The sequence below is a fragment of the Maylandia zebra genome, linkage group LG2, assembly GCF_041146795.1.
Source record: "Maylandia zebra isolate NMK-2024a linkage group LG2, Mzebra_GT3a, whole genome shotgun sequence".
Taxonomy (NCBI): domain Eukaryota; kingdom Metazoa; phylum Chordata; class Actinopteri; order Cichliformes; family Cichlidae; genus Maylandia; species Maylandia zebra.
This window is the reverse complement of record NC_135168.1, coordinates 9,894,919-9,914,276: the sequence shown is the minus strand read 5'-3', so window position 1 is coordinate 9,914,276 and position 19,358 is coordinate 9,894,919.

The following is a 19,358-nucleotide window of genomic DNA, read 5'->3' as shown; positions in this document are numbered from 1 at the left end:
TGTGTGGAAGCATTCAGTTGCTGGCAAATCAAACATTCTGCAAATGAAGCTGAATACTCAGTTACATGTTTCTTTACATTTTATTATGTTACAGATTAAGTCATTTGTTCTTACTTTGTTTGTCTTTTCAGTCTTCATGAGGGTCAGGTGTGGGGAAACGCCCGCCCGGCATTTCCTCATTTTAAAGTCCTGCTGATGTCACACATGACATCAGCAGGTCAAACCAAGTGGAGGGGTTTGTTTGTCCATAGAGATGCTTCCTTTTGTTTGTTTTAAGGTTTAAATGGATTTGTTGAATGTGTTTCTTTTCATCAATACTGCCATTTAGTTGTGTAAATGTGCATGTTAGAAGTGTGAAGAGGTTTTGTGTTTAGAAATTGTTAGCAGAGCTGCCCTGTGCAGCATTTATGGCATAATACTTTTAAGGGAGAATAAAAAGTCGACACATACATCTCATTCCTGACGGAGGACTCTACCACAACCCCTCTCCAGTCCATTCACAGAGTCATTGCATGATAAGACATGGATAGGATATGGGCGGGGCCTTTTACCGTCATTTTATTAAGGCACAAAGTACAAACACCTGTGGACACATAATCCAACACCCCCACTTGTACACAGGTTGGGGGGAAAAACAATCCTCCAAAAAAAACATCTTATATTCCAAACACGAATCCAGAGAATTTGTCTAACTTAGACTTTGAGACTGGTTTCGTCATCATATCTGCTACCATTGACTCAGTTGGACAGTAATCAATGAGCACTTTTCTTTCATGTACAGCTGACCTTATAAAATGATATTTCACATCAATGTGTTTACGTCTTTGTCTGTTCACTGGATTCTTTGACAAAGCGATTGTTCCCTGATTGTCCTCCAAAATCATAGGTATTTCATACTCAAACTCATCAAGATCTTGAATCAAATAAGTCAAATACATACATTCCTGAATTGTTGCTGCTAATGCCATGTATTCGGCTTCACAAGTTGATAATGCTGTAGTTGTCTGCTTTTTGGTTTTCCATGATGGTAAATGGCCTGCATTTGTATAGCGCTTTTCTAGTCCATAGGACCCCAAAGCGCTTTACACTACATTCAGTCATTCACCCATTCACACACACATTCACACACTGGCGATAGCAAGCTACATTGTAGCCACAGCTGCCCTGGGGCGCACTGACAGAGGCGAGGCTGCCGGACACAGGCGCCACCGGGCCCTCTGACCACCACCAGTAGGCAAACACGGGGTTAGTATCTTGCCCAAGGATATTTGGCATGCAGCCAGGGTGCAGCCTGGGATCGAACCACCGACCTTCTGATTAGTGGCTGACCTGCTCTGCCACCTGAGCTACAGCCACCCCTGATATCAAAGGACCATTTTCATTTAGGCTTACACAATAACCTGTCATACTGCGTCTATCAGAAACATCGGATGCCCAATCTGCATCACTGTATGCTTATAGACCCAGTTTTCCACTTGAACATTTCCTAAAACACAGTTCTCTCCCTCGACTACCTTTTAAATACCTCAAAACATGTTTCACTGCTGTCCAATCATCAACAGTTGGCGCATTGAAATGTTGTGACAGTTTGCTGACAACATAGCTTAAATCAGGTCGCGTACAATGGCTCAGATAGATAAGACATCCTACCGCTTCACGATATCTCCTCACATCTGGTAATGTCTCGAATTTATCAGAATGAGTCCATTTCTGTTCACAGGGTGTTAACCGTGGCTTACAGTTTTGCATGTTAAATCTCTTTAAAATGTTCTCAATATATACTTTCTGTGACATTGTGACACATTCTTTTTCTTGAAGAAAATCTATTCCTAGAAAATGGTTAAGCTTCCCCAGATCTTTCATTTGGAATTTAGAAGAGAGCATTTCTTTCATGCCTGAAAGCACATTTTCATTGTTAGCTGCAATGAGTAAATCATCCACCCACACTATGATGATTACCTTTTCACTTTCAGTCTCTTTTGAATACACACAATGATCACCAATATTTTGTCTAAATCCACAATTGCTTAAATAGTCATGTAAGGTTTGATTCCAGTTACGACCCGATTGCTTCAGCCCATAAAGTGATTTCTTTAGTCTATACACCAGTTTATTAGTCTCACTTGATTCTATCTCAAAACCTTCTGGTTGTTGTATATATATTTCTTCATTTATTTGGTGCATGTAAATAGGCGGTTTTTACATCCATCTGGTGAACCAACATATCATCCTGAACCACTTTCTGCATCAAAACTCTCACACTCGATAAATTAGCAGTCGGTGAAAAAGTCTCCTCATAATCAACTCCTTTTGTTTGACTAAAACCTTAAGCCACAAATCGAGCTTTATATCTGTCTGATCCGTCTGAGTTCTTTTTAACGGCATAAACCCATTTACCCACCACTGCTTTCTTTCCCTCTGGTAAGGTGGTTAAAGTAAATGTGTCATTCTCCTTAAGGGATTGGATTTCTTCACTCATCGCTCTTTCCCATTCTTTTGACTTGCTTGACACAATAGCTTCGCTAAATGATGTGGGTATTTCACACAACAATCTGTAGCAATAATCAACACTGGTTTGCATCTGTTCATTTTCACACTCTATCACATCCGTGATATAGTCACTCAAATAATCAGGTCTCTTTCTGATTCTGGATGGATAACGTGTAGCTCCAGCATCTACTTTATCATCAGTTTTAACCTCAGACTCAGTTTGACTGCTTTCACTACCATCCTGAATATCCTCATCCTTCGTCTGTTTGGACCCACCATCTTTTCTGGATTCATAAACCTCATCTTCACACATCTGATCACTCTGTGTTTGTTGATCCATTGTCACGGGATTTAGTATTTTTATCAATCTGTGCTTTTCAACTTTCCCGGTTTTTGGGAAATAGATCAAATATGCTGGACTATTTTTGTCATATCCCAAGAAAACACCTTTGTCGCATCTTGGATCCAGTTTTCCCCTATTTTGTTTATAAGCATAGCACAATGATCCGAATTTTTTCATTCTAGAAAGATCAGGTCTTTTTCCAGTTAACATCTTATACGCTGTCTGACCTGTGCATTTATTAAAACACCGGTTCCGAATCACTCCCGCGGTTTGTACTGCATATGGCCATAAAGACTTTGGCAATTCGCTCTCAACTAACATGCATCTCGCCATGTCAAAAAGTGTATGCCAGTTCCTCTCTGCTGTTCCATTTTGATGAGGCGAATATGGCGCCGAAGTTTCCTGCCTAATGCCGTGTCTACTTAACAAATCTCTGAACTGTCTACTTGTAAATTCAGTTCCATTATCAGAACGAATGCACTTGATTTTCCCATACGATGCCACCTCTGCAATAAATCTTTCAGTTGCCTGAGTTGTATCACTTTTGTGTTTCAGATTATATACAAATGTTGCACCTGAATAATCATCAACAAACGACAAAACATACTTAAACCCTTCTTTAGAGTTTGGCGTAATCGGACCAGCTAAATCCGTATGTACCAACTCTAATGCTGTCCTGGCCTTTTCATCGGGTTCTCGGTTCCTAGTTTGGATAAACTTCCCTTGTATACAGGCTTCACATTGCATATTTTTGTTGATTTTACCCTTAATGTCCATTCCATCGACGACATTTTGCAAATTTTGAACATCCTCATAATTACAGTGTCCTAGAATTTCATGCCACGTTTGCATATCAAAACATCCATTACATTTCTCCTCAAACTCTTGCACAGTATTTATAAAGAACAGTCTCTCATGTTCACATATAGGGAATTTTGTTCCATCAACATGTTTAAGAAAACTGTCCCCGTGTTTGAAAACCACAGTGGCTCCGTTACTAGTAGCTGCTTTTACTGACAAAATGTCCTGTGGAAACGATGGAATGTAGAGTGCTTGTTTCAATGTTACCTTGTGACTTCGTCCTTTACTGTCAATCATACTTATCTCAGCATCTCCTCGCCGCTTTGCAGCTCCTCTGCTCCACCTTCCGTCAGCCAACTCTACACAATGAGCCTCGGGTCGAAATGTGTCATCAAAAGTCTTAAAACTCTCGATCTTCGTAAAGATATGTGACGTCGCTCCGGTATCCACCAGTAGCTGATTGTTCAGCATCTCCCGGCCGCCGTCCGGGACCCTCTGGGGTTCGGAGCCAGTCTTGAACGCGTAGTCCTTCTCCATAACCCCTCTCGCTTCATCCCGTCTCAGCTTCCTTCTACAGGTCGCATCTTTGTGTGTACTACTCCAGCAAAAACTGCACCATACTCTGGATCGGCACGTTCTTGCAGTGTGTCCCTTTAGTCCACATTTAAAACACACAATCTCATTATTCTTTGATCTTCGGTCGTCTGCTCGCCAAAAAGTAGAATCCTGATCTAATTGCACTTTTGTCCTCATTACGTTATCATCTGTTACAGCCGCACGCATTCTCTCGGTTTCTTCATAACTTCTGAGTTTTACTTTAAACTCTGAGAATGTGATTTTTGCTTCGCTCTGTGTAACGTGCACAATCAGGGGTTTAAATGTCTCTGGTAGTCCTTTCATTATCATTGCGATCAGAAGTCCATCAGTTAATTGCTCACCCGCATTTTTCAACGCTGTGATAATTGCTTCTGCTCGGATAATATAGTCCGTCACACTTTCATTCCTTTCATATGTGAGAGAAGTAAGTTCGGTGTACAGACTTATAATCCGTGGCTTGCCCACTCCTGCATAATGACCTCTCAAAATTCTTAGAGCTTTCCGTCCGTCATCAACTGCATCTCTCATAACTAACGATAAACTTTTGTCATCTAGAAAGTGTATCAACTCTGCATATGCTTCTGCATTTTTGTCATTATCTTCACCTTCGGCTTCTCCATCACCCTCAGCCTTCAAGATGACATCTTTCAAACCTTGTAGTCTGAGATGACCAAGGAACTTTGTTTCCCATATCTCATATTTCCTTTCATCTCCATCAAACTGCAAACAGGAATATCGACTGCCCGACTCTGCCGTGCGTCTGCTCATGATGCACAAAAACGCTTACTCACTCAATCGTGCCAAACTTTTAACACCTGCCGGTATCTTGCGGTTTCAGGAAACGCTGCCCTTCCTTTGGCAGTTACAGGACCTCCTCTTTACTGCTGTCTGGGCCCATAACCTGTTAGCAGAGCTGCCCTGTGCAGCATTTATGGCATAATACTTTTAAGGGAGAATAAAAAGTCGACACATACATCTCATTCCTGACGGAGGACTGTACCACAACCCCTCTCCAGTCCATTCACAGAGTCATTGCATGATAAGACATGGATAGGATATGGGCGGGGCCTTTTACCGTCATTTTATTAAGGCACAAAGTACAAACACCTGTGGACACATAATCCAACAGAAATGTATAGAAACCAATCATTTCCTGACAGCATGTCTGATGGAAATAAGTGCAGATTATGTATGAAGTCTAACTGCACACAGTAACTGTGTTACAATAAGGACTTAACAGCGCCCTCTGCTGGAGTGTTTCAGTACTGCGTTAACTAGAATACACCACCTCCTCCTCACACCACCTGCTACAGCTCTACTCTTCTATGACTACAGTCATCCACAGCACTGATGTGAGGTCACATGGTTCATATGTAAGGAGCACAGCTGACCTCAGGTCAGTTTAATGACTGTGAGCAGCAGCTGTGTTATTGTCACTGTGACAGGGAGACACTCTCAGACACAGCGCTCATGTCAGCTTGTTCTCATGCAGGAGGATCAGGAGCTCCATGTTTGTCTTTCTGTTTGAATCATGATGTGTTTGTGCCATCAGAGTCTGTCATGAGTACTCAGGGTTTCACAGCAGCTCTTCTGGATGCTGACGAGGACTCCAACCTCATGTTTCACCTCTCTGAGCTTCTGATGTCTGTGAACACTCGTGTTTCTTCTCTGGGCTCATCTGGACAAAAACACCTTTCTGTGTTTGGCTGCAGCCTCATTCTGACTGACAGGAAGTGTGTTATCCATGAGCTGCACTTCTGTGAGGAAGTTTCCTGCTGTGTTTCCTGTCTGTGGACAAACACGAGTGTTCCAGCTGAGGACTTGCTTCCTTCCACCTGTCCATACAGGACATCACGCTGTCTGCAGCTCTGTAAATGCAGCTCCAGGTCCTTCCACGTGCTGCTCTGTATTTGTGCAGTTTGTAGTGTGTCCTGGGAAACGTAGCACACATGGTGTTCTTCTGCTGTTTCCTCCTTTCACTGAGTGTGAAACACTGACGCTGTGCTGTTGTTCACAGAGGGGAGCTGATTCTAGCTGCAGCTGGACTCTGTCATCTAACTGAATGTGTTGGTGCTGATCACGGGGCTCTGAGGGGGGAGCAGCAGGAGGACTCTGGATGCTGACGTCAGTGTATCTGTGGAAGCTCCCACAGCGTGTCTGTCATTCAATATTGTGCTGTATATTGTATCTATGCAAAGATGAACAGACTGTGTGTTCACTGGTCTCTGTGCTGCAGCTCTGATGTCATCATCACTCCCTCCTCCACCCTCAGCAGTCCCAGCATGCTGCTGTGGTGCACCCCACCCTCACTCTACACCTGAGCCACAGACCACACCCTCCACCTCAATATACACCACAGTTTTCTCTGCTGTGGAAATGAGATCAGGAGGAAATCATCATTATTATTATTTAATAAACGCTCACATTAATGTGGGCTTATTTGTTTCATATTAGAAACATTAGTTGAGTGTTTTTAGTATAAAATGGTCAAAGTCCCTCTTTTTGCTCCTCCCCTCACCTGTGGATGGGCGGTGCTGTTACCGTGGTGACAGCTTGGATGTGTTTCAGTCCTGCCTGGTTATCACTGCAGGAATCTTTCACATTTATTACAGGTAATAACTCTGATTTTTCTGTGTATTATGAACTAAATGTATCCTGATACACACAGAGATGGATGAGCAGAGGTCACATGATGAAAGAACAAACATGGAGTCTTTGATTTATTTAGATATTTATTGATGAATGCAAACAAACCTGACACTGAACCATCGTCCAGCAGAACAAACCTGATCACATGACCTGCTGACCCAAACAGTGAAAAGCTCCATGGCAACAACAAACAGCCTCACATATGTTAACAGAGGCTGTCTTACAGTCTTTACTGTCTTTCTCCTGTTTGGACACAGATCTCTGCACATCTTCATCACAGTTACTCACAGACGTGCAGAGTGTGTGGATATCAAAGCTAAGTTTCCACCATGTTTGTAGTCTGTACTGGGACTCATGGAGCATCTCTCTATGAGCACTCAGTGCTTTAAACAGTGAGTCCCAGTTTAACCAGCAGCCTTCACACCACACATCACACAGACATGGAAACTTCAAACCTCAGACTGAAGACACCATCAGAAATAAACAGATTGTGATGAAGATGAAGAACTGGACCAGTTTGCTGTGGTTTCTTCTGTTCCTGTCAGAAATAAGAGTCTGGCAGCACTTTGCTCTCCTTCCACATGTTTAAGGAGGAAGTGAAGAAGAGCGAGTGAGTCGTCTTCCTCTGTGGGCCCAACATCAGGCAGCAGCCACGTATTTTTAAAAACCCAGCACACTGCTTCAGAAACACTGAGTCCAGGTGACCAGAGTCATGTGATCAGTGAGGTCTTCACTCAGGACGTCACAGCTTCAGGACCTGATTCAGAGGTTTATGAGGACGTGGATCATTGGTGCTGATGTTGTGTGAGAGCTGGTGAACCATGGGGAACATAAATAACAACCAGGCCATCAGCAGTTCTACCCCCAGCTCTAACACCTACATAATACACTATACATATAGTTATTGTTAAGGTTCAAATATTGAGGAAGGAGAGTACAAACAACCAGGTCCAGAAGAGCTTGGTCAAACAATTGATTTTAATGAACACAGGCGTGGGGGGACCAGCGCCGTACGCAGACAGCGCTGATCTCCGACTAATCAAAGCATAAACAGATATTTTATACCATCGGGGTTTGAATTTAATGACGCCCCTTCAACGTCACACAGATACATACATACATACGTCAAATCAAAACCACAATGACTTTTAACACAGTTTGAAAAGAACATTATCTCTATCTTCATGGCAGATGTTTCCTGTCAACCTTTTGACTGCCGCTTCTCCAAAACCACAGACCATGCTCTGCAGTAAGATACCACTTCTGCACGCCCGCAGTTGCAAGCAAACATGATTAACCTCTCACCTATAACTGAATGTATCTACTATGTGTGTGTGTGTGTCACGACCTCACTTGGCACTCTGTGTCACCTCTCACCTACTAACGCTCGCAGTCAAACAGAGGCCACTCTCACATGTGTTAGCAGTTTACTAAAACTATATATGTAGTATATTGAATAAATGTTTTAATCAAGAACCTCTACTAGAAGCTTAATAAAAGAATATAAAAGTATAAAAGATAATAATGAACAACCTGGTTATTCAAATAGCATCATCCAAACAGCTCCTCAGAATAAGCTGCACTTACACTCTGCTTTTAGTTTCACTTTTGCAAAAGCACGCTCTGCAAACCTGCAGTTTCCTGTCAAGACTTTGCACAGAGTGGACTCAGAATCAACAGAATCAGCCCATACACACTTAAGATTATAACAAGCATTCAAAAGCATTTAAGATCATAGATTCAACTCAACAGTTTAAAGTGGTTATAACTGCACCTGTAGTAAAGGCTAATTGGGTACCAAAATGTTTAAACATCTGAATGCAATATCAATGCTGTAGATTATATTATTAATGCAATGGTAATGATGATGATTATTAACAGTAGCAACAAAATAATTTCCCTGATCTCCACATTATATAGGTTATAGTATGTTATATATAAACGTAGCTGAAGCAGTTTCATTTGTAGCTTCACGCTGCACTTCACATGTTTGTCCACCAGATGGCAGCACAGAGGCCTGTGTTGGAAAGCTTTGAGTAATGAAGCGTTTTCAATCCAAGCTTCAGAAAGCTTCATGTAGTCATCAAGGAAGCAACCAGGAAATATCTGCTGTGTGTAAAAACAGCAACACAAGAATCCAGGATGAACACAAGAAACTCAAAGCTCACAAAACAGGTGGAGCTAATTTTGTGACGTGTTTCTGTAAAAACACCACAGAAGTGAATCATCAAAGTTTCCATGTGAGCTGATGATGCTGCTGCAGAGTTTCTGTGAACCTCCTGTGACCCCGCCTCCTCATACAGAGACATCTGATTGCTCTTCAAACTGCATCACGTGGACACATGTGATTGTGTGTTGTAGTATTGATCCCAATGCTGGTATCAGTCCTGGATCAATAACACTGGATGGATGCGTTCAGCATGGAGCCCTGAGCTGTGTTACAGACAAACATGGAAACTGACAGGTCTGTGTCATTCACAGTCTGTAACACTTCTAAACAACAGAGGCTGACCCAAGTGCCTCAGAGCCAGGCACGCTCACATCACAGCTCTCTAAATAAGCCAGTTTCAAAATAAGAGCTGAAAGCTGTGTTTGCTTGTGTTAGCTTATTATTGTGGAGACTAACATTCAGTGATCATGTGTTCAGACTCATAATGATTACTCTCAGAAATCCTGATCTTTGTATTTACTGTGTGTTGGATCAATAACTGAGATTCATGGTATCACACAGCTGTGCTGCTGCTGATGTCAGCACATCTGGAACAATACGAGGTATCTGCTACCAGACTGAGCAGGACGTGAGACCTGTGGACTGTTTAAAGCTGTCCCTCCACAGCTCACTCAGACCTGATCCACACCTCAGTGATATTCTCTGACTTCCTCAGTAGAGACAGAAACCATTCAGATCTGGGACCATCAGCTGACTGATGATGTCACACAGACTGTGTTTTTCAGGAACAGTGATTCTGATGTGAGCCTGCTAGCTGACAGCAGACCTGATGAAAGCACATGTTCACATCTGTGAGGACAGACTGGACTCTTTGACTGCACCTTGGTTCTCCTCAGAGGTCTGTACAGGAGCATGTCCACCCCCACTGAAGATCTCAGTCACTGTGAAACATAGAAAGCTGCTTGTGTGGCCTCTGCCTCACATGTAGATACAGCTACAGGTTTCTCTGTCAGTCAGACTGAAACAGTGTCCTGATGCTGCATCATTCAGCTCTGTGCCCCAGTCAGCATCACTGGGAGCTACCAGTGTTTCTGCCCTTTTCCTGTAACACTACACTCAGCACAGGCTCAGCTGGTATCCAGTGTTGGACTTTGGCTTCAGCTGCTGTGATAGATCCTCTAACATAGATCAGCTCTGCTACATGTTGTTAGATAAGTGCAGCTGCTGTCATGTCCTGATGTTTCTCTGGCTCAGCAGCTTCTCCATCAGAGGTTCACATGGAGCTGATCCAGTATCTCCAGTAACTGTGTTCTGTGCCTCACTGGTTCATCCTTCTGTCTGTGTGACGTCAGTCAGATGTTGAAGTTAAACTCTGTAATCTTCACTGTGTCACAGAGTTCAGTGAGTCCCGTTATTCACAGTATCAATCAGATCATCAGAGAACAGCTGATCAGCAATCAGTGGTGCCAACAGCGCCTCCTGTGGTGAGAGGATGCAATAATGCAATGTAGCATTTTTCCACTCAACACTTGCAGTCATGGAAACTGTCTGTTGGATCTGTGTGACGTTGCTTTCTTGGTTAGAGTTCCTCACAAATGTCCAGATGATTCTTCTAATGAGGCGTCGACCATGTTTGCAGCTCTTTGGAAGAAAACGTCGCCCTTTGCCATCCTTACTTTTCTTTGACTTCTTCAAATGCAGCTGAACTCCAGCTGGTATTTTCTTGGACTTTGCAGCTGTTTCTGGTCATCAGTTCATTCCTGCAAACCTCTGAAGCTGAACAACAATGATGCTGCATTGCTGGCTGATCCCAAAAGGTTGATTCTGTTCATCTGGACGTTTTCAGAAACGTTTGCTCACTGATCAGGTGACTTCTTCAGTCTCAGCTGACTGCAGCTTTACAAGCTTACAAACAGCACATTTGCACAATGACTGAAAGCAGCAGCACCTGATATATATGATACTAATATAATACATATACATATATAATCCATACTAATGATGAAGGAACTGAGCTCACAGTCCATTGTTCATTCAGTGAACTACTCAGTTTATTTTGGGCCTCAGAAATGCTCACTCTGTTTGTACATCACTGTCAGCAATAGACTCATTCTGCTGTGTGGACAGGAACACATGTGACATCACTTCCTGTTTGTTTGTGACTGAAGAAGTTTACAAGGAATCATTTAGAAGAGTTTCAAACATCAACTGATTGAATCCATGAATCTGAAAACGTGTTTGTGAGTGAAAGAGACAGACATGTACAGACTGAACTATCTGTTCAACAGTCAGAGTGTTTCTGTAACAGGAGACACTCTTTACACTCCACTCAGCACAGGGACACTGAGGAACCAGGAGAGACATAAAACCCAGGATAAAGAGTTTGAGTGAATGTGGTGTTGAAGGTGTGGAGGTGGATCAGAGTGTCAGAGGAGACTCTGTAGAAGGACAGAGTGCCAGCAGGACAGTCCACATACACTGCTGCTCTGTTAGAGACAGAGGAGGAGGAGGAGGAGGAGGAGGAGATGGATGTTAGTCTGTTATTGTGCCAGACAGACTGAGGACCATCATCAGAGCAGCTCAGACTCCAGGACTGATCATTGTCTCCAAACACACAGTAATTACTGTCTCCTTTCCTTCTGATGCTTCTGTAACTCACTGATATATAAACGTTTCCTCTCCACTCGACCTCCCAGTAACAGCGACCAGTCAGACCATTTCTACACAGCAGCTGAGGATAAAAACCATCAAATCTGTCTGGATGATCAGGATATGACTGAACCTCCTCCACACGTGTCACCTTCCTGTTGTTGTCAGACAGTTGGAGCTTTGTGCTCACTGTGTTTGTGTCGATTGTGAGTTGACAGGAATCTGATGGAGAGAACAAACACAATCCAGCTGCAGTTATTGATCCATCATCTGTTCATTGATTGACACTTTGATGATGACTCCTGACATGATGAAGATGGTTGAATGTGTGCTGCTTTGTTTTCATGAATCCCATTAAAAACACACTTACACTTCCTCAGACCTGGTCTCAACCATCGGACTCCAGCAGGCTCCACCCTGAAAGGAGGAGGGGGGTCAGAGCAGCACAGTCAGCATGCACACATGGACATTACATGGCTCTCACACACACACTGTTACACACTGAGCTCAAAGCTCGGCTCCACTGTTTTATTCAAAGAAATCTACATTTATTTATCAGCACATTTAAAAACAGCTTGAGCCAAAGTGCTGCACAGAGTAGAGAGAAAATAGGAAACATACACAGTAATGACTATAAAGACTGGTCAGGATTGAAAGCTACAGAGTACAAATGTGTTTCCAACCGGCTTTTAAAAATGTCCAGTGTTGGTGACGACCTGATGTGAAGGGCGACTGTTCCAGAGTTTGGCTGCAGCCATCGATAAAGCTCACCTCTGTTTTTACGTCTAGTTCTGGTCAGAAGCTGCTTATCTGCAGACCTGAGGGCTCCACTTGGATTCTTTTGTTAAAGAGAGATAAGATGGAGCCAATCCATTCACAGATTTAAAGACAACCAGATCTGGAAGTGGATTCTACCACGTACTGGTAACCAGTGGAAAAAGCTGGTGATGGGTCGTCTAGCACAGACCCACCGCTGGAACCAGACAATTGATGAGGGAGAGAACTGTGACAGCGCCGTTCCTTCACTTGACCTCAGTCGCTCTCGTCTGCTCCCTCGTAACACTGCTCTTTATTGAGCTTACATGAATATGCACAAGTTCATTATGACGTCTTACACAGGTATGAACAAAGAGTACCAGTCTGTGCATAGTGTGTGTGTGTGTGTGTGTGTGTGTGTGTGTGTGTGTGTGTGTGTGTGTGTGTGTGTGTGTGTGTTCCAGATGTGACCCTGTGACCCCAAAGCTGGTGCTAAGAGTCCAGCGGTCCCCCTAACAAAGGGCTCTTATACTTAACCAGACACAGAGTAGGTGTCCTCCTACACCAGGGGTCTCAAACTCGCGGCCCGCGGGCCAATTGCGGCCCGCAGGACGATAGTTTTTGGCCCCACCTTAATATGAAAATGTAATGTTAGTTTGATAATGTATGACACTTTACAGTGTTGTGGGCGGAGCTGAATTAACCCACCAATCAGGGTGGGATATGGATCTCAGGGGACACCAGCCGGGCTTGATGCAAGCAGGGAAACATTTCTCAATGAGTCAAAGTTCCAGCAGCGTTGCCCTGGAGTGTTTCTTTCTTTCTGTGCCTGGCTGGCTTCCTCCTTTCTATTGGGCAAACGCCGACATTCGCCCCAGCGCGCTGCGTTCACAACACTTCAAAAAAAGTTGTTTTTTTAAGTTGCTGCCCAGCGGGACATTATACGTATATAGATTTATACACACGTCAGTGGGATTTAAAGTTATTTTTCCACAGAGAGAGATCTCATATTAACTCTCACAGTGATGCGTAGGCGGCGGATAAAAGAAAAGTCATGAACTCAATGCAGCCCAATTTAGTCTGCAGTCACATAGCGACACCTGTTCATCGGCAACAACAGTCCCCGGTAACCCGGACTAATTATAGGGTCGCACCGTAATTTGTGGCTCCATGTTTTTATTTGCATCACTGCGTTTGCATTGCAGCAAACATGAACATTACATATATTTCAATATAATGTAAAAGCAGTCAAAACAACTAACATCAGAAACAGCTGATGTTATTTGTTATATGTCACGGTGTCATTTCCGCTTCTTTCTCCTGTAACAACAGCCCGGCGCCGTGAGCAGTCGCCTTTTTTGCGCTTGCTATCCCTGCACTTTCTACCATCTGCAAACGCCACGGTGTTCGTGTCGTCATGAAAGACATGAACATCGAGCGTAAAAACAAAGGAGACTGCTACCGGCTTTTTATCTGCCGATCGCCGTGCTACGGTTGCAAGAAAAAGAAGCAGAAATGACGTTCTCTACGCGTTGAGACGTTCCCCGTCCGTCGGCTAAACGCTTGATTGAAACTTCAATGCGACAGTGACACCAAGTAGAATTATAAATGTCACATAGCCCCAAACATGTCTTTTTCAAAGCCTGCGGTGAAGAGAAAGGTTGGTGATGAGCACCGACAATTTCAGGAAAAGTGGGAAATGCTATAAAGAGACTTTTTGAGTTGAGAGCAGAAGTGAAGCCTTCATGGAGAAGGATGGAGTTAGTGTTCCTGTGCTAACTGATCCCAAATGGCTCATGGACTCAGCTTTTCTTGTTGATATGACACATGAGCTTAATGTACTGAACAAGACGTTACAAGGCCAGGGGCAACTTGTCAGTGCTGCCTATGACAACGTGAGAGCATTCTCCACAAAACTGGCGCTCTGGAAAGCTCAGCTCTCTCAGACAAACCTTTGCCATTTCCCAGCATGCAAGGCACTCATGGATGCAGGCACACCATTCAGTGCTGACGAGTATGTTGATGTCATTTTGAGGCTACAGGAGGAATTTGATCACAGATTTGCTGACTTCAAGACACACAGAGCCACCTTTCACATTTTTGCGGACCCCTTCTCCTTTGATGTGCAAGATGCCCCTTCTGTGCTTCAAATGGAGCTCATTGAGCTGCAGTGCAACTCTGAACTCAAAGCAAAGTTCAGGGAGGTGAGTGGAAAAGCAGACAAGCTTGGACAATTTTTGAGAGGATTGAGCCCTAGTTTCCCTCGGCTTTCCCGAATGTTCAAGCGGACCATGTGCCTTTTTGGTAGCACATACTTGTGCCAAAAGCTCTTCTCCACTTTGAACTTCAATAAGTCCAAGTACAGGTCCAGACTTATGGATGATCATCTTCAAGACATACTGAGGGTCGCAACTGCTTCCTCCCTCAGGCCAAATCTGGCTCGGCTATGCGAGAGGAAACGCTGCCAGGTCTCTAGCAGCAAGGAGTAGGCAAGAGAAGCCATGTTCAGAAGAACAGTTCATTTTCTACAGTGTTCCATTCATGTTCAGAAGAAGGTTATAGAACTGTTAATACAGACATTTCAATCTAAATACAGCAGATATAGAAGACTGAAAGAAACACATAAGTTCACTGACTAAAAATATCTTATTATTATTTTATTTATGTATTACAGATTGATTTATTTTCTTATTAATTCTTAATTTGTTTATTTATTTTTCATATTTTGTGTTAAAAAATAAAAATAAAGAGATTTGAGAAGATTGGAATTTTTTAACCATGCCTTTCTTGTGGAAAACCTAATGCGGCCCAGCCTCACCCAGACTCTGCCTGCAGCGGCCCCCAGCTAGATTGAGTTTGAGACCTCTGTCCTACACCATAAATCAGTAAGAGAGGGTACGACCTCTCTCATGGCCCCAAGTGGTGTGTGCATGCCAGAGCACTCTGGAAGGCACACAGAGTCTTTACAGACTACTAAGGATCAAACCTCTATCATCATGCAATCGATTATACAACTCTAAGCATATGAGTAAATATTTCTAAGCATAAATGACAATCAACAATATAAACCTTACAGCTGGTTTTAATAACAGAATTCATTTGTTTCTCAAACGAGAAAGAGCTATCGAGAAACACTCCTAAATCTTTAGTTCTTAACTTTTCCAGTGGGCCAAGGTCAACATTATCTGCTAATGCAGGCTGACGTTATTAACTAATGCTAATTTTATGTGAATTAGCATTATGCACTAATGCTAACACTTTTTAACAATGTGAGTAGCTAATGCTAACACTATTTCCCTTAACTTTATAATAATGTGAACGGCTAATGCTAACACTCTTTTTACCTAGCATTACAACATCTGAGCTGCTAATGCTAAGTAGGCCGCCATTAGCACCTACATCTAATTTAAGGCAAATACGCATTAGAACCTAATGCTCATATTGTTTTCCTTTGCTTTATAGCAATGGGAGCAGCTACTGCTAAATAGCATTAGCTAATAACAGCAGTCTAATTTAATGCAAGTTAGCATCATTTGCATTATAACGATGCGAGGAGTTAATGCTAAGTATGCTGCCATTAGTGGCTAATTCTAATTAAGGGTGAATAATTATTACCAGCTAATGCTAATATCGGTTTCTCTTCCCTTTTAACAATGTGAGCAGCTAGTGCTAGGTAGGCTGAAGCTAGCAGCTAATGCTAAAGCTAAAGATAATTTGATGTGAATTAGCAGTACATTAGTGAGGAGTTAATGCTAAGTAGACTGCCATTAGCAGGTAATGCTAATTTTAGGTGAATAGGAATTGGCAGCTAATGCTAATACCATATTTTCTTGCTTTAACCCTTTAAAACTGGTCAGAGTGGGCACACTCCGTTTTGCCAACTATTTTAAAATCCCGGTAGCACTGTAATCACGTGAGCTAGCGCAATAATTTTTTTTTGCATATGAAACCTGAGGAGTTGTACTTACATCTTATGCCATCAGCTTGTCCTAGGTTACAGTTTTCTTCCACATATGCTTAGGACTCATATTGCAGTGATGGAAATAGTTTATTTTGATGCATATGCTGTTATTTTGCAAATTTGCAGTATAATATTTATTTTCGTTTTTCCTGCAGTATATAAAAATTGGTGTATTTCAAAAATAAAACTATGAAGGCACTCATAATAAATTTCCTGTGGTGGGAAACTATTTTGTGCAACTTTTTTGTATTTACAGTTTTGAGGGATAAGCCTCTTAAATTTCTCTAACTAGAAATATATGTTTAAAAAAACAAAAACGATTTTCAATTCTTTTGTAGTTTATTGCACTTTTTTGCAATTTATGTAATGACTATGCACTTAATACATACATATTATTAAAATTTAGGCTGTAATGGTTGTATTGATGTATAGCAACTTGAAATGCTCCCAAAAATGGCTCTACAGCCTGTAAAAATATAATATAAGCTCTGGCGGACTTGGTTCTATGGTAAGTCTTAAAGGGTTAAATCAATATCAGTAGCTAATCCGATTGTTCAGTCTGACGTCAGGTGAAGTCATTTTTATGCATTTAAGAGCTGTGTTGAATTCAACATTACAAACTGAACATTAGAACTATGCTCTTCTCCAGGATTTTCCTGATTTAACATTTCAATATGATTCATTTTTGTTCTCTACACCTGCCGTCATCACTTCAATTATTCCCACTGTGGATTTGATCATATTGTTTGTCCAGCATCTCTACATTTTCCCATCCATACGACCTGGAGCTCATTAACACTATTAATACTGGAAACTGCTGTTGAAGCCTGATGGTGACACTTTCTGGTGAAGAAGTGAATTGCAGTAACAGGACTGGCTGGCTTATGATACACTGGACATTTCCAGCGCTTTGTTTTCTCTGCTCACAGACAACACAGATACACGCATGTATATACAGCCCACGTCCAGCTATGCATGCACTCCTGCTGCTCCATTTCTATAGAGAATAAACAACGTAAAACAATCATTCTCCATTGTTTTCACTCAACCAGCTGCATTTAATGAAGGAGTTTGAATTTACTTTACAAAAACTGCTGTTGTTTCCTGTCTGCATTCATGTTCTTAACAGTACTCCACACATTCTTAACTGGTGTAGTTCTTCCTAAAGTACTGCAGTATTCCTGCCAGTACATCCTCTTAGTTTTCCTGTTTCCTCTGATGCTCGTTGATATTCTTTCCTCAATGCAAATTCATGCTAAGCTCCTTCACATCCATCCCTGTTTCTAAACCTGTAATAATTGCTTTAATGTGTCTTTGGCCTAATTATGAGTCTGTCCACATGTTTGTAGTTCCCCACTTGCTTTGGTTTCTTAGCTCTGATTCTCTGAAATTTATCCTTGAAATCATTTACTGGCATCTCTCCCTCTCACTCCCACTATCCCCAGAACACCAGAGTATTCATCTCCTGGTTTATCCTATGGCCTCTTTACATTTTCTCCAATCATCCCTGTTTCTAGAGTCTCGCCCCATCTGCAGGTAGTCCAAGAGAAACTGCCTCTGCCATTTTCTTCTTCTTAATCTTTGATTTTTCTCTTCACTTTCTCCATTGGGTCTTCTTAGACGCACTTTCCAGAAAGCAGCAACATTTTTTGTGCCCCATTTTTCAAATTGTGCATCTTACTTCAGCTTAATGTGTTTACTGTTTTGTTTTTACACAGGTCATGTAAAAGAAATCCTACCAGAAACTCGACAAAGCTGAACTGAAAGACAGCACAGGCAATAAATCAGAGCAGCACAGAACTTAAGCACACATATATAAGGTGATTTAACAAATCATGTCTGTTGTAAATGAGTAAGCCATTTATCGACCTGACTCAGGTTTTAAATCATCATCAGAAAAGACTGAATCCTGACCTGAGAATCCCAAGTGTACACTTTGGACTCTCCACTGCAGAAAATAGAAGCTTCAGTCCTGAATCCTGCAGGTTGTTGTTACCCAGATCCAGCTCTGTCAGACGGGAGGACTGGGAGCTCAGGACTGAGGACAGAGCTTCACAGCTTCTGTCTGACAGGTTACAGCCACTCAGTCTGAAGAAAGGATGACAAGAAGACATGAAACACTTGTGTTACAGTATATTCATGGTGCCATGAGGAGCTACTACATTTACAATATTTCAACACTGTTTCAGGACATGCTGGAATCCTTATTGCCTCATGTTACAAAAGTCAAATGTGGCAGTTTACTGTGACTTGCATGGATTCATTAAAAAAACAAAACATATACACAATGTTAATTTTTTCCAAATGAAATTGATTAAATGATGTTAACTGATGAAAAAAAAATCGATATTGCTTGATCTGACCTCAGCGTTTCCAGTTTGCAGTATTGACGCTTCATCCCAGCAGACAGAAGCTTCAGTCCTGAATCCTGCAGGTTGTTGTTACCCAGGTCCAGCTCTGTCAGACGGGAGGACTGGGAGCTCAGGACTGAGGACAGAGCTTCACAGCTTCTGTCTGACAGGTTACAGCCACTCAGTCTGAAATCAAGGTGGAAGGGAGACAAGATCAACCAAACAAATCAGAGCTTTATTGCTTTTTTATTGTTTTTAAGCAGAAATCAGTGAGGTGCTGGTAGATTCTGTTCTTTTGGTTTATTACCCAACAACACACACATACACTAATATTTGTGACTTTTGTAATAGTAGCATTTACAATGCAAAGCAACAGCGATCACAGATTGAAGGGGCCTGAATAAAACTACAATGCAGTGATTTTTAAGATGACCTGTTCTTCCAATTTCCAACAACAGATTTCTCCAACCTTACAGTTAAAAATAATTCTTTATCTCATACTGAATCTTGGTGCACCTCCCCCCAGTTTATTAAAATGAAGAGGTACTGAAGTTGCTGTAAGTGATGTGTGATGCCACTGATTTCCTTTCT